This window comes from Galeopterus variegatus, unplaced genomic scaffold (assembly GCF_000696425.1).
Source record: "Galeopterus variegatus unplaced genomic scaffold, G_variegatus-3.0.2 Scaffold6427, whole genome shotgun sequence".
NCBI classification, from domain to species: Eukaryota; Metazoa; Chordata; class Mammalia; order Dermoptera; family Cynocephalidae; genus Galeopterus; species Galeopterus variegatus.
Window position 1 is genome coordinate 22,592 of NW_007732538.1, and position 13,438 is coordinate 36,029.

At 35.4% G+C, this 13,438-nt stretch overlaps 1 long non-coding RNA gene across 1 annotated transcript in view; it reads right to left on the minus strand.

Annotated features, from left to right (window-relative positions):
* LOC103606277 overlaps positions 1–13,438 on the minus strand; it is a 50,503-nt gene that overhangs the window by 12,429 nt on the left and 24,636 nt on the right. The window contains exon 3 of the long non-coding RNA XR_551862.1: positions 4,237–4,370. This is a non-coding gene — a long non-coding RNA (uncharacterized LOC103606277). The remainder of the gene's footprint in view (positions 1–4,236; positions 4,371–13,438) is intronic.

Genomic DNA, 13,438 nt, shown 5'->3' on the forward strand with positions numbered 1-13,438 from the left:
GAATGAAACCCAAAGGCATGCGAGGCAGGCTCACACACTAGTGACACCAGTGAACGAAGGTCATGAGGCTGTGCTATGCAAATACAACAGTACAGAACAATGTGCCACTGGGCGTTGGTAAGAACCAGATGAGCAGGGCACCTGGAAGAGCTCTAGGAGTCCTGGGAGGCAGACGTCCTTCTGCCCAGTCATTTGAACTGGGATGGAGGGATTTGCCTGATATCGTTGGAGGGGAAGGAAGAGCAATGCAGAAGAGAATCAGAAAAAGAGTTTCTGGTACTCTCCAAAAATGTATCATTTTTTTTCTCTGCAACTCAGTGAAGGAGAACAAGTCTGGGGAATGTGTAAAGTGTCTACATATGAAGTGAACTGAGACCGCTGCATTCAAGCTTTTGAATAACTGGCAGGTGGTCAATTTCCAAAGCAATCTCTTGGAAACGATGTGGGGAGAGATATAGGAAGTGCTGGGGTTTTATTACCCGTCATGTAGCTGCTGGTGCTGACTCCTCTCCCCTCCTTTCGCCTCTTCCTTCCCCTTTTTTCTGCTTCCCTTCATCTATCCCTTTCAGTTTGCCTCCTGTCATTCCCTGTTATAATTAAAACAAATAGAAAACATTGCAGGTGTCTGCTATAAGGCATTTGCAGATACCATATATTGCATTTTAAAAAAAGCAGCTGCAAATTGTGTAATTTGATAAAAAAAAAAAAAAACTTTGAAAGACATTTCTGGAAATAAACAAATCTTTCATCCTGGTAGATTTTGAATTTTCTTTTTGTTTGTACTTCAGCCCAGCTCATCATCATTTCCCTACTGCCTTGCACAGAAAGTTACAGCTTTAACTAGCGAGTGTTGCTCCTACTTTAGAAGAGATGGGGAATTTCTCGAATGATGGTTTACACTGGGGAAACTGTGACTGTGGAGTGTGGTTCAGATTTAGACAGTTTTTCTCTCAGAAAAAACAACACCCGAGAGTAACAGCATCTGTAAGTAACTGAAAGTGGAGAAAAAGTAAAAAAAAAAAAAAAGTGCTGAAATATTATATTATCTGCAGTAGTCAGAAGGGACCTGCCTTCCCCCGAGGAAACCAATATATTGTATAGATAACACTGGGGACCCCCTCCAATTGGGGTATCAGGTCTGCAAGTCATTTTTAAGATTCTGCTCCCAGGGCAGATGATAGGCACTCCAGTTTTAGCTTGAGGCTCAGCTATGTCTTCCTCTCTCTTGACTTTCAAATTTCCCAAAGCCATGGAATAGATGCAAGGGCAGGCAGGGCAAGTCAGTTTAGCAATGAAGACCTCAGATTCTCCAGTCGGGATTTAAATCCTGGCTCTAGCTCTGACTGTGATCATGGGACAAATTACTTATCTCTTATACGTCTGTTTCCTCATCTGTAACATTGGGTCAGTGATACTATGCACATCATGGTCATGATTCTCGTGAAGACAGGGGAATAGCATATATGAAGCACTTACTAGTACAGTGCCCGACACAGTAAATGCTCAAGAAAGGCTAGGCAATAATGGTGGTGGTAGTGATGGTGGAGGTGCTGGTGATACCTTTGCTCCCTCCTTTTCAGAGCTTCATACTGCAGTCTTGTCTGTGTCACATCCATCTATCCACCATTTGACAAATATTATAGACCTTTACTATGTGCCAGGCATTGTTCTAGAGCTCTATAAAACAGTACATACATTTATATTCACTAACTTTTAAAATAAAGAAAAATTCAATGCACTCAATTAGGAAAAAATAGTGACAAAGAATGGAAGATGGGTATATACATTCCTGGGAAATTAACATTAGGTTGAAGTGAATGGTCTTGGTTATTAGTCATGCTATATTTCCACACCTGTATTAAATGAGGAGGTAATCTGTTGAGCTTTTCTTGCCCTTAATGGCCAAAACTAGCATAATAAATTAAACATCCTCTACTGAGAAACATAGACTCTTTAAAATGTTCTCTATCCCAGCAGAGAAAGTTATAAACCCCAGTCTCAGGCCAAAGGACTTAGAAGTCTTCACCACAAAGGAGCCAGCCCCAGCTGAATGGCTCTTCTGTTTGAATCAAACTTTATTTCACATAAGGGCATAGTCATCAGGCAGGGTTTTCACCCCTCTGAATTCACTGGTATTTTGTTCTTTTCTCTTTCTCTTTCATTACAACATGGATTCCTATTCCTCTTCTTGCCTTTCGTTTCTTTTCCTTCCATTATATCCTCCATTGTATTTTCCCTGGAGGCCACTCATTCCTTTCGCTCACCCAGTGCCTGTATTGACTGAATGCCTACTTGTGCTGTGAACTTGTCACTCCACTTCTTAGTCACCTGCAACGATACTCTATCATCTACTGATCCAAGCCTAAAGTCTTCATTCTAGTTTGTCCTTAGAGCTTATCTTATTTTCCATTATAACTGCACACACTCCAGATAGGTAACAGCCAAGTCCTTTGCATATACAGAATGTGCACTTTCATTTCTATGCTTCTGTTTTCCTACAGCATTCTCCCTTCTAGAAAATTTTTTAGCTAATTTTCAACCACCAAAATCCATCTTATCCTTAGATGCCTTGCTAAAGACTCGTTTCCTCTCTGTAGTATTCTAAGACAATTCTGGCTTGGTTGTTCCCAGACATTGAAACTTCATGGATATTTACATTTTAAAAATTAGAAATCAACATAAGGTTTCTATTTTTTTCATTTATTATCAAGTCAGACCATTTAAAAATGCCAATTACTAGATACTATTACCACTGTTTCATTAAAAAAAGGCCTTTTAATATCAGTAGGGCATAGGAAATTCATAATCTCAGAATAACAGGCAATACATTAAACTCATTTAGCTTTAAAAAAAACCACATTCATTATTTATTCATTATTTATTTTTACCATGAGGATCCTTTCATGAGCCAGCATCTGGGATATATTTGTGCAAAGCATTGTTAGATGCTAGAAAAAGTGAGTCAGAAAGGCATGGTCCTCTGCCAGTGTGGCAGGGAAATGATAATCCTCGCACTTTGACTATTACTACATCAGGCATTGGGTTAAGCACCTTATTACTCCAACTCAATTTAATACACACAGCAATCCTATGACATAGATATTAATATTCTCATTTTACAGATGAGACTATGAAGGCTTATATAATTTAAAAACGAAATTTTTTGCATTGCAGTAAAATACATATAACACATTTTAAGCATTTTTAAACATACCACTGTGTAGAATTAATTACATTCTGTGTGACTGTAACTTCTATTTCCAAAACTTTTTTGGCATCCTAAACATAAACTCTGTACCCATTAAGCAATAACTTCTCATTATTTCTTCCCCCCAGTTTCTGGTAACCTTCTAATCTTCTGTCTCTGAAATTTTTTTTTCATTTTAATTTATTTTTTCTTAATCAACCCATGATAGTTGTATATACTTATGGAGTACAATGTGATATTTATGTACATTTATACAGTGTGCAATGATCATATAAAGCTTAAAGAATTTAAATTAATTCCCAAAAGTAGCAAAGCTAGCAAGAAGTGAAGTAACTGTCCAAGCCCAAGTCTATATAATTCCCAAACTGGCACTCTAAAATTCTATGCAATATTGCCTCTCAGAACTATAAAATATGGAACGTCTAATTTGCTACAGACTTTTTTCCAAGCCATATAGATGAACTTCCAGTGTTGAACTTACTACATGTTCAGGTTTAATCCAGGTTTTCTCAACACTGGCACTTTTGACATGTCAGGCTGGATAATTCTTTGCTGTGGGGCTGTCCTGTGCCTTGTAGGATGTTTACAGCATCCCTGGTCTCTACCCACTACATGACGTCAGTACTCTCTCCCCAGTTATAACAACCAAAAATGTCTCCGGATATGGTCAAATGTCACCTAAGGGGCAGAATCACTCCCAGTTGAGAACCACTGGCTTAATCCAATCTTGCTGTATGCACACGTCTGAAGACAACCTATACATAAACTACCACAAACATGGGAATAGTTGCACTATGCACAAACATATGTTATATGAATAGCTTTGCGAGACAGTTCTAATAAACAACAGTATTGTCATTTAATTCAAACACAATTTAAAACATTCCTCGAAACTATAGTTTCTGAAGAAATTTAGCAACAGAAGAAAACAATTTTATTTTGGTTACTATAAGAGTTATAATAAGTTATTATAAAACTTATGTCAAGCCAAGAAAAGCAATAACAATTTAAATCTTCTCTAGGGTTACCGTGCAAGAGATGTTCAGGGAATCACCGACACTATCCAGTTGAAAAGGCTTCCTCCCAATAGGATACAACCATTAGCAAGATCAAAAAGTCTCTCAAGACTGAATATAGATGGCAGTGAGATATCAAATGGGACCTGAGAAAAAGCATGGAAGTGCTTGTGAAATGCAGTTTCAAACTGTTGGCTGTAGTAGAGTTCTCAAAATATCCAAATACCAATTTAATACAATGATTTTATATGAAAGGAAGTTAACTTTTGTGCCTAAGGTAAGGCACAAAGTTTTGTATCTCTATACTGCTGAAATATCACATACATCCTATATCTTATTAAGATTCATAGATTAGCCTATAAAATGGCAAACACCCCTAAAAATATGGAGTATGTATATTTATATAATCATTGTACGTGGCTCTAAGGTAGGAGCCACTGTTCCTAACGAAATGCTTTCCTTCATAACAGATTGACTGGTTGACAAATCTCCCTCCCTCATTTTGAGCACAAGTCCTGACACAATGAAGGGGGAAGCATCAGTAAATTATGTTTGGAGATCACTCTATCTGAAAGAGGCACCGGGTTACCATGACTGAGGGCAAGTGCAGCTACAGTCATCCTGTGCAGGCTGAAAAACGGAAAATAAAGACTTTTTGTGGGCACAGCATTGGTTATTTGATTGGCAGAGGAGAGAACAAAGGAAATGAATGTTTGCTGGGGACCCACTTCGTGCTGATCTAGATTAACACTTTTGAAGATGAATGAGCAAAAATTGCTTAAAATGGCCACAATGAATTAGAGCCTAGTGGGTCTGAATCCTGGTAAGAAATTAGAGAACAAGTTTTATTAATTTCTTGTCCACTTGTCAAATGAACCATTTATTTCTTTTATTCTGAAGAAAGTGTAATGAACCTAAAAGTGGAGGTTGGTTTTTGTTATCTTTTTCTTCACTTTATTGGATTAAAAAATGACGAAGTATTTGAGCGCCGTCTATAACTTCAAACAATAAAGAGGTGAATAAATTAAAAATTAATAATATCCTTCCCCCTTCCTCGATCAATCCTGATTTAATGTTTCCAGTGTGGAAGAGTATCCTTCCATATGGTGCTTCCCCCCCCCTTTTTTAAATGGGATAATTAGGTTTTCATTATTTGCTACTTCAATTAACAATATGTCTTTTTTTTAAAAACCCTCTTTAATCAACTCACAACTCATGGAGACAGAATGACCACATGGAGGTTAAGAGTGTGCATTTTGGAGTAAGACTGCTTAGCTCAAATTCAGACCTCATCATTTATCAGCTATACGAGGTTAGGTAAAATATTTTATCTGTTTGAACTTCAATTTCCTCATCCATAAAATAGAAATAATAATAGTTGCTACATCACATTGTTGTTACAAGGACTGAATGAGCTTATACATTTAAAACACTTAGAATGTGCATAGTACACAATAATCACTCAATAAAGGCTATGTATTATTGTCATTTCTTAATGGTTACATAACAGTTCATGGGTTGGCTGTATCCTGATTTATTCATTTTCCGTAGAGCTTGTTTCTAATTTTTCTGCATGCTTGCCTATTCATACATAAATCCTTGGGTAAAAGTGCTTTTAATTTCTGTACTACTGACTCCCTAAGGTGGTTTTTAGTCAAATGGTGTTTACCTTTTACCTCAACATTTATTGCTATAATTACTTCCCAAGTAGGTTGTGGCAATTACCATTTCAAGCAGCAATATATGAGGGTTTCCCCACTCTCTAGGTAGCATATAATGGAATGTTATAAACTTTTTTGTTGTTTTGCTATTTCACTGCTGTCTTTTATTTGGAAAAATAAAGGAAAACATTTTGGCAAGCTAATATTAACTGGTTTATTAATATATTGAAACTATATTTTACCATAATTATTTTGGTTGTATCTCATAGTTGTATTCAGCCGCACTGAACATTCAATCTATTTTGGTGATGAAATATCTCATATCCAATTGAATACCCTTTAGCAGATGATTTTCAAAGTAATATACAAATAAATAATAATCAGCATTAAAATATTTGTATTTTCTTTTGTGCTGTATTAGTTTTATTGTGGAATCCTTCCCATGTTAAAGATGATAGAATGTTTTAAAAACAATGTAGTCAAGTTAGTTTTACTTAACATCAGAGTTACCACCATGACATAATTTATATAGTAGAAACAAAGAGCATTTTGGCCTCTGACCCTTGTCACTGAACCTCCAGAAACAAATGGCCATTTGTCAAAGGATGAAGATTAACTGCTGAGTTTATTTATGTAGGTCACAAGAGAAAGCTTCAGATCAGAAAGATAAAATAAAAACAGTTGTCACCAAGGAGTTATTAATCCTTTTTTGTCCTCAGGAGAACACAAATTACCCTAAAATGTCAGGACCCACTCGTGTTATGACTCTTATCTTTTTAGACACCTCAAGCATTTTAAGCCCTTTGATAGACAAATCATATACTTAAAATTCCAGCTATTTCTATCATGCTAAAACACAGTTTTCTATGTTTTCTTATAGCTGGACACAATTTTTTTTAAGTAAACTTCTGATTGAATTATGCCATATAGATAGATAAAATGGAGGAATCATATTGTGTGACTTAAATATATTTTATATTTCAAATTGGAAATATTCATGTAACCATCGCACAGATCAAGAAATAGAACATGATCAGTACACAAGGAGTCTCCCTGGTACTCCCCCCAACTCATTGGGCAGATTATATACATGTTTTTGTTTTTACTGCATATAAACAGAATAATACAATTTATACTCTTTTGTGTCTGGCTTTTTTGCTTGCTCAACATTACGTTCTTGAGATTCATCTATGTTGTTGAGTGTAGCAATGGTTTGTTCATTCTTAATGATGCATAGTTTTCATTATGTGAATGTATCACAGTTTATTCACTTTTCAAGTTGATGGTCATTTGAGTTATTTTGATTTTTTCAGTGTTGTAAATGAGCATATATTTTGGTGCACATACATACACATGCCTGTTAGGCATTGTATTGGTCCATTTCTGTTGCTTATAACAGAATACCTGAAACTGGGTAATTTATAAAGAAACAATATTTATTGCTTACAGTTTTGGAGGCTGGGAAGTCCAAAGTCTAGGGAACACATTGGGTGTGAGCCTTGCTGGTGGGTAGTGACTCTTCACAGCAAAGCAGTGTGTCACATGGTGGATGGTGGAAGCAGAAAGAGAAACAAACCTCCTCTTTCACTCTCCTTTTAAAGCCACCAGAACCACTCGTATTATTCCAAGAATGGATAAGCCCATTCATGAAGGTACAGTCCTCACAATCCAATCAAGGAAGCAGAAAGAGAAACAAACCTCCTCTTTCACTCTCCTTTTAAAGCCACCAGAACCACTCCTATTATTCCAAGAATGTATAAGCCCATTCATGAAGGTACAGTCCTCACAATCCAATCAACTTTTCAAGACCCCACCTTTCAACTACCTAGTACGACTTCCCACCCTCTTAAAACTGTCACAGTGGGGACCAAGGCTCAATGATTTTCAGGAGACATCCAGTCCACAGCAGGCAGACACATAAAAGTACAGTTTGCAGGGCCACTAGGTATGCATATATTCATCTTTAAGCTAATTTTACTCAATCGATTTCTAATTTACACTCCCTACTACCAGTATGTGAGGGCTCCAGTTGTTCCATATCTTCATAAACTTTGATAATTTAAGTTTAAAATTTTGGCTGTTCTGGTGTGCTTCGCATGTGTCAAAATCTCTCTCTCTGTTTTTAATGTCATGTCCCCAACAACAAACAACACTGAAATTATGGTATATGTCTCTTTGTTAAAGCAGGTGTTTTGTTAAATTTACATCAAGTTTTTTTTTTCATTGATATATACAGGAATTCTTAATATATTCTAGAAACCAATTCTTTGTTGGATATAAATAAATATTTTCTCCCACTCTTATGGCTTGCCATTCACCTGCTTAATGGTATTTTAAAATACAGTCCAATTTCTTAGTCTTTCCTTTATGATTCGTACTTTTAAAGTGTATCCTGTCTATGAAAGGTCACAATGAATATCTCTTATGATCTCCTCTAGAAGCTGTATTGTTTTATCTTCCACATTTATTTCTACGATCAATTTGGAATTGATTTTGTGTATTCTGTAAGGTAAGGATCAAGATGCATTATTTTTCAATGTAAACACCCAGTTGACTCAGACTCATGTATTGAAAAAACTGTTCCTTCCACTGTACTGAAAAGTTGTCTTTGTCATAAATCATGGGACTGCATATGAATGGATATCTTTCTGGACTCTATATTCTATTTATATATTTATAGAATAGAGACTACATAAATCTATCTGTCTACCTACCTACCTACCTACCTTCCTATTTATCTGGACTATATGTACTTAATCTCACACTGTGTTATTATTGTAGCTCTTTAATAACATTTGATAGCTAGAAATTTAAGTCCATCAGCTTTGTTCTTTTTCTGGATGGTCTTAGCTATTCTAGGTCCTTTGAACATCCATGTAAATTTTCTGATAGTACTACAAATGATAACTTTAAAAGAATTTATTTCTAATTGTTGCTTCTGCTATATAGAAAAAAAATTTATATTTGCATTCATATTATATATAGCAAATTTGCTAAATTTACCTATTCATTCTAAGAGTTTATCTGAAGACTATTTTGGATTTTCTATTTCTGTGAATAATGAGAGTTTTATTTCTTCCTTTCCCACACTTACACCTTTTTAAAATTCTTCTTTTATTTCACTGGTTAAGAACTCCCATATAATGTTAATTAGAAGTGACGATAGGATATTATTAACAAATGATTAACTAACTTTTCAATTCAGGGGAAAGGAGGTTTACTTAATGAATGGTATTCTAAAATTATCTGCTACTAAAACTGTATCCTTATCTTTACTTTCATATGTACTATTTTTGTTAAGTTTATTCCAGGGCATTTAATAATTTTGTCACTATTATGAATGGAGGCTTTAAAATTTCCATTTTAAATCATTATTTCTAGAAGAAGGTATTTTTTAATATCCATTCACTATATCAGGTTCTTAGTTCTAATCCCTTCTAAAAACTCTTGGGTTTTATAATTATATTATTTACAAATAAATATATCTTTGTCTGTTACTTCATATTATTTATGTTTATTGATTTTATTCTCTTGCTTTATTGCAATAGCTAAAACTTTTAAAATAATGTTGATTCATTGATTCACAGATAAGATATTAAGCCTTATTGTTCCTAAAACCTAAATTAGGAATACAATTAGAATTAGCAAACCACTGACCATGGTCAGGATAATTTATGAAACAAACATTTTATTAAATATTAAAGTAAAAAACCACTGCCATGAATCATGAAGGTCAGTTTTTAAAATGTTAATTTAGGTGAAAATGCTAAATTTATCTCACAGCCAAAGCATAGTAATGTCTTAAATATTAAAAGAACCTGAGTGTGCTTTAGGAAGTCCAAGTTATATCTTCTCCCCAGAGAGTTAAAGATTCAAAAAAATAAAATAAGGTTTTAAATAAGATTTATAAGATTTCAACTAAATTGGCAAGAGCTAAAAGGTAAAGTATTTCTTTAGAGATATTTCTTGACATGTATCTATGCAATCTCAATTTAACTGGACATTTAAAGTGAGTGCACATAATATTTTACAAAGTTAACATGCCCGTGAGACCAGGAAACTTTAAATGACTTGCCCAAGGTGCCTCAACTAGTTAGTGTCAGAATCAGGATCCATGCCCAGGCAGACTGGCTCCTCAGTACACATCCCTAACCACTCCGCTCAGGAAACTTTAAATGACTTGCCCAAGGTGCCTCAACTAGTTAGTGTCAGAATCAGGATCCACGCCCAGGCAGACTGGCTCCTCAGTACACATCCCTAACCACTCCGCGGCACTGTCTCTGCCCCAGCACCCAACTGTCCTCCCAACTCCCTCCTACCACATCTGTCAGCCTCAGCAAGTCCAAGGCCCTCCATGAGATGCCCCTGCTCCATGCTGCCTCTCTTCCAGTCCCTCTGACTTCAGTCTCCTGCTCCTCCCATTGGCTCAGTGGCACTCTGGACACCCACGCTTTTCCAGCTTCAGCTTTTGGAAATTTTATCTCAAGTATGAGGATACTTCAAAAAGTTTGTGGAAAAACTGAATTAAAGGGTAACATGAAACCTTCCATGAACTTTTTGAAGACCCCTCATAAAGTTAAACTTCAAGGGAAATTACTGAGCTACTTTACCATTCAATAAAAACAAGATTGGCAACTGTATAAACATAGAGAAGTCTTTCGTGATGGTGTTTTTGTAAATAGCTTTGGGTCCAAATTGTCCAGGATAAGGTACCAAAGAATGCTGGTTCCTTTTGCTACGTCAGGAAAGGCTTTGTGAAGAGAAAGGAAGAAAACAGATCGGCAGAAAAAAAAAAAAAAAAAAAAAAAAAAAAACTAGATTCTATCATAATGAAAAATTTTATTACTTGTGTTCATTTGTTTCAACAATTTTCCTCGATCAAAAGGAAAATCATACTAGCTTCTGTGTAAGTGTCTGTGCCCCTGTTTTTCTCATCTGTATAATGGGAATTATGGTATAAACTATATGTTTATTGTGATAAAATAAAGTAATGCACATAAAACAATTGTATGGTTTCTGGCACATAGTATTCTTAATAAAATATTAGCAGCTAAAGAAATAAAAGAAAATCATACAGTCTTCCAAGTATCTATGATTTTTCTCAATCCAGTGAGTTTTTATTGAGCAACTACTTTGGGACCTCTTCTTTCTTTTCTCTGCACAGTGTCACTTGCCTTTTCATTGATTCTAAGTGTTAAACGACCAAAAAAAGAGGGTGGGGCAAAGTTTCACTAATCAATTAGGTTTGCCTATACCTGTAATTGGTAAGTGGGATATTGAACAGTTGCAAGCTTTGTGACATGGATAGATTTAACTTTGCCTTCTTCCAAAAACCTCAAAGCACAGAGAGAAAGAGTCATACAAAAAAAGTTTCAATAGCTTCAGAGTAAAAAAGTAAATAGTATTTTCATCCAGCATTCTCACATTAAGTTTCTCTACCATGTTTTCTATCTCTTCTTAATACTTCTTAATATTACCCTTCTCTGATGTTAATGATTTATTGGATTTTTTTCTAGACTGGGCAAAAACATACATTAAAAAGTAGAAAGGAAAACATGATACTAGCTTACTTAAGAATCAATATTATGAATGACTGGTGACCCGTTTAATAAAAGTTCCAGATGTGAGGGAATTAGATATATTTGGTTTCACTGTACTTTATATGATTAAGAAAATCCCAATACCAGCAATAATAAATATTATTTTTCCCCATCTAACACAAACAGCACCAACTCTTAAGAAGATGAGAAAGGCTTTTATACAATTCTACCCAAAACACAGAAAATTTATACTTTTCTGAGAACAAGATTATCTTTTCATTTCTCTAATTTTTGTGTTAATAAAATTTTAAATATGACAGAAAAGATTTTTTTACATGAGATCAAATGGTCATTTCGGTGAGATGGTAAGAATCTTTCAGTATTAAAGTTTAAAGAATAGGGCCCACATCCCAAGATAATTCTGTACTAGGTTCCAGGAGTAGTTAAGTGAAGATTAGAAAGGATGACTGTCACTGGTTTTGAAAGGTTTTTATCTAACACTTTTTGCCCTCCACTTACCTTTGTAGAACTTTCTGATGCCACATCTGCATTTCTAGATAATGCTCCCTCTTTAATTCATTCTGGGACAAGATGCCATGGTTCTGACTTCATCAGGAATTAAATGGAGACAAAGGAAGAACGCTCATCTTGTCCCAACACTCTACTACATAAGGGTTTTGCTTTTTTTCCCTTTTCTCCTTTTTCATTTATTTTTTAAGCTACCTTATAGTCTGTCGTACTTCCTTATGGCAGCTTTAAGCGTTGCTCAGACTTTTACCAATTTGACTAGAATGCTGAGAACTTTTTTTGAGTGTTTGAAGGTAGAATAAAGCTAAAATTTTTAAATAGAAAATATGGGAATAAACTGAGTAAATTATCTCACACAAGATCCTATATAAAAGTTTACATTAGATATCCCTCTTTCTGTTAACATTTCTATTTTGTTAATAAGTGACAATAAAAAACTTCCCTTTTGTGGGGGTACCTTTTCCTAAGCTTTTATGAGGCAACAAAACACTATCTTCAGAACTAACTGGAATACTTTAAATTTCTAAGTTAAATTAAAGGTACCTATACTTTTATTTTATATTGATAAATCCTCTGCTTATTTTTAATAAAATATAAAATAAAATAGTCTGCCATCTTTAGATTCTCTGAAAGCTAAGAAGAAGAGTGCCTCCATGAGAGGAGATACATTGTAGGAGACCACAGTCTCTATACGTTAATGTCTGAATGTACATATAAAAATAAATTATACTACAACTTTAAACAATAAACAGAACATAAAATTTATTTTTATGTTCTGTTTATTGTTTAAAGTTGTAGTATAATAAAAAAAATAAATATTTGTCCTTTGTCCTGGATTCCTAGCACAAAATTTCTAAAACACTTGGAATTTCCTGTCTCCCCTTAGGGTGGGGAGCAATTAAGTCCAATCACCAATAACTAATGATTTAATCAACCATGCCTAAATAATGAAACCCTCAAAAGAACCCCATAATGATGGGTTTTGGGAGCTTCCAGGGTGGTGCATACATGGAAGTGCCGGAAGGAGGGTGGTACAACCCTAGAGGGCATGGAAGCTCCTTACCCCTTCCCCCATACCTCATCCTGTGTATCTCTTCTATCTGGTGTTCTTGAGTTGTATCCTTTATAATAAACTGACACTTAAATAAAGCACTTTCCTGAGTTTCGTGAGTCATTCTGTCAAATTATCAAAGGGTCATGGCAACTCCTGAATTTATAGTCGGCAGGGCAGACATGTGGGTAGCCTGGGCACTCCATTTGCAGCTGGTGTCTGAAGTGGGACAGTCTTGTGGGACTGGGCCCTTCACCTGTGTGGTCTATGCTAACTCTAGTTATTGAGCATCAGGACTGAACTGAATTGTTGGACACCCAGTTGGTGCTGAGGAATCATAAAATTGATTGGTGTCAGGAAAAAACCACACAATAGTCATACCTGGCATTACGCAAACCAGGGCAGTGCTCAGCTGGTGAATGACTTTGGGGCCA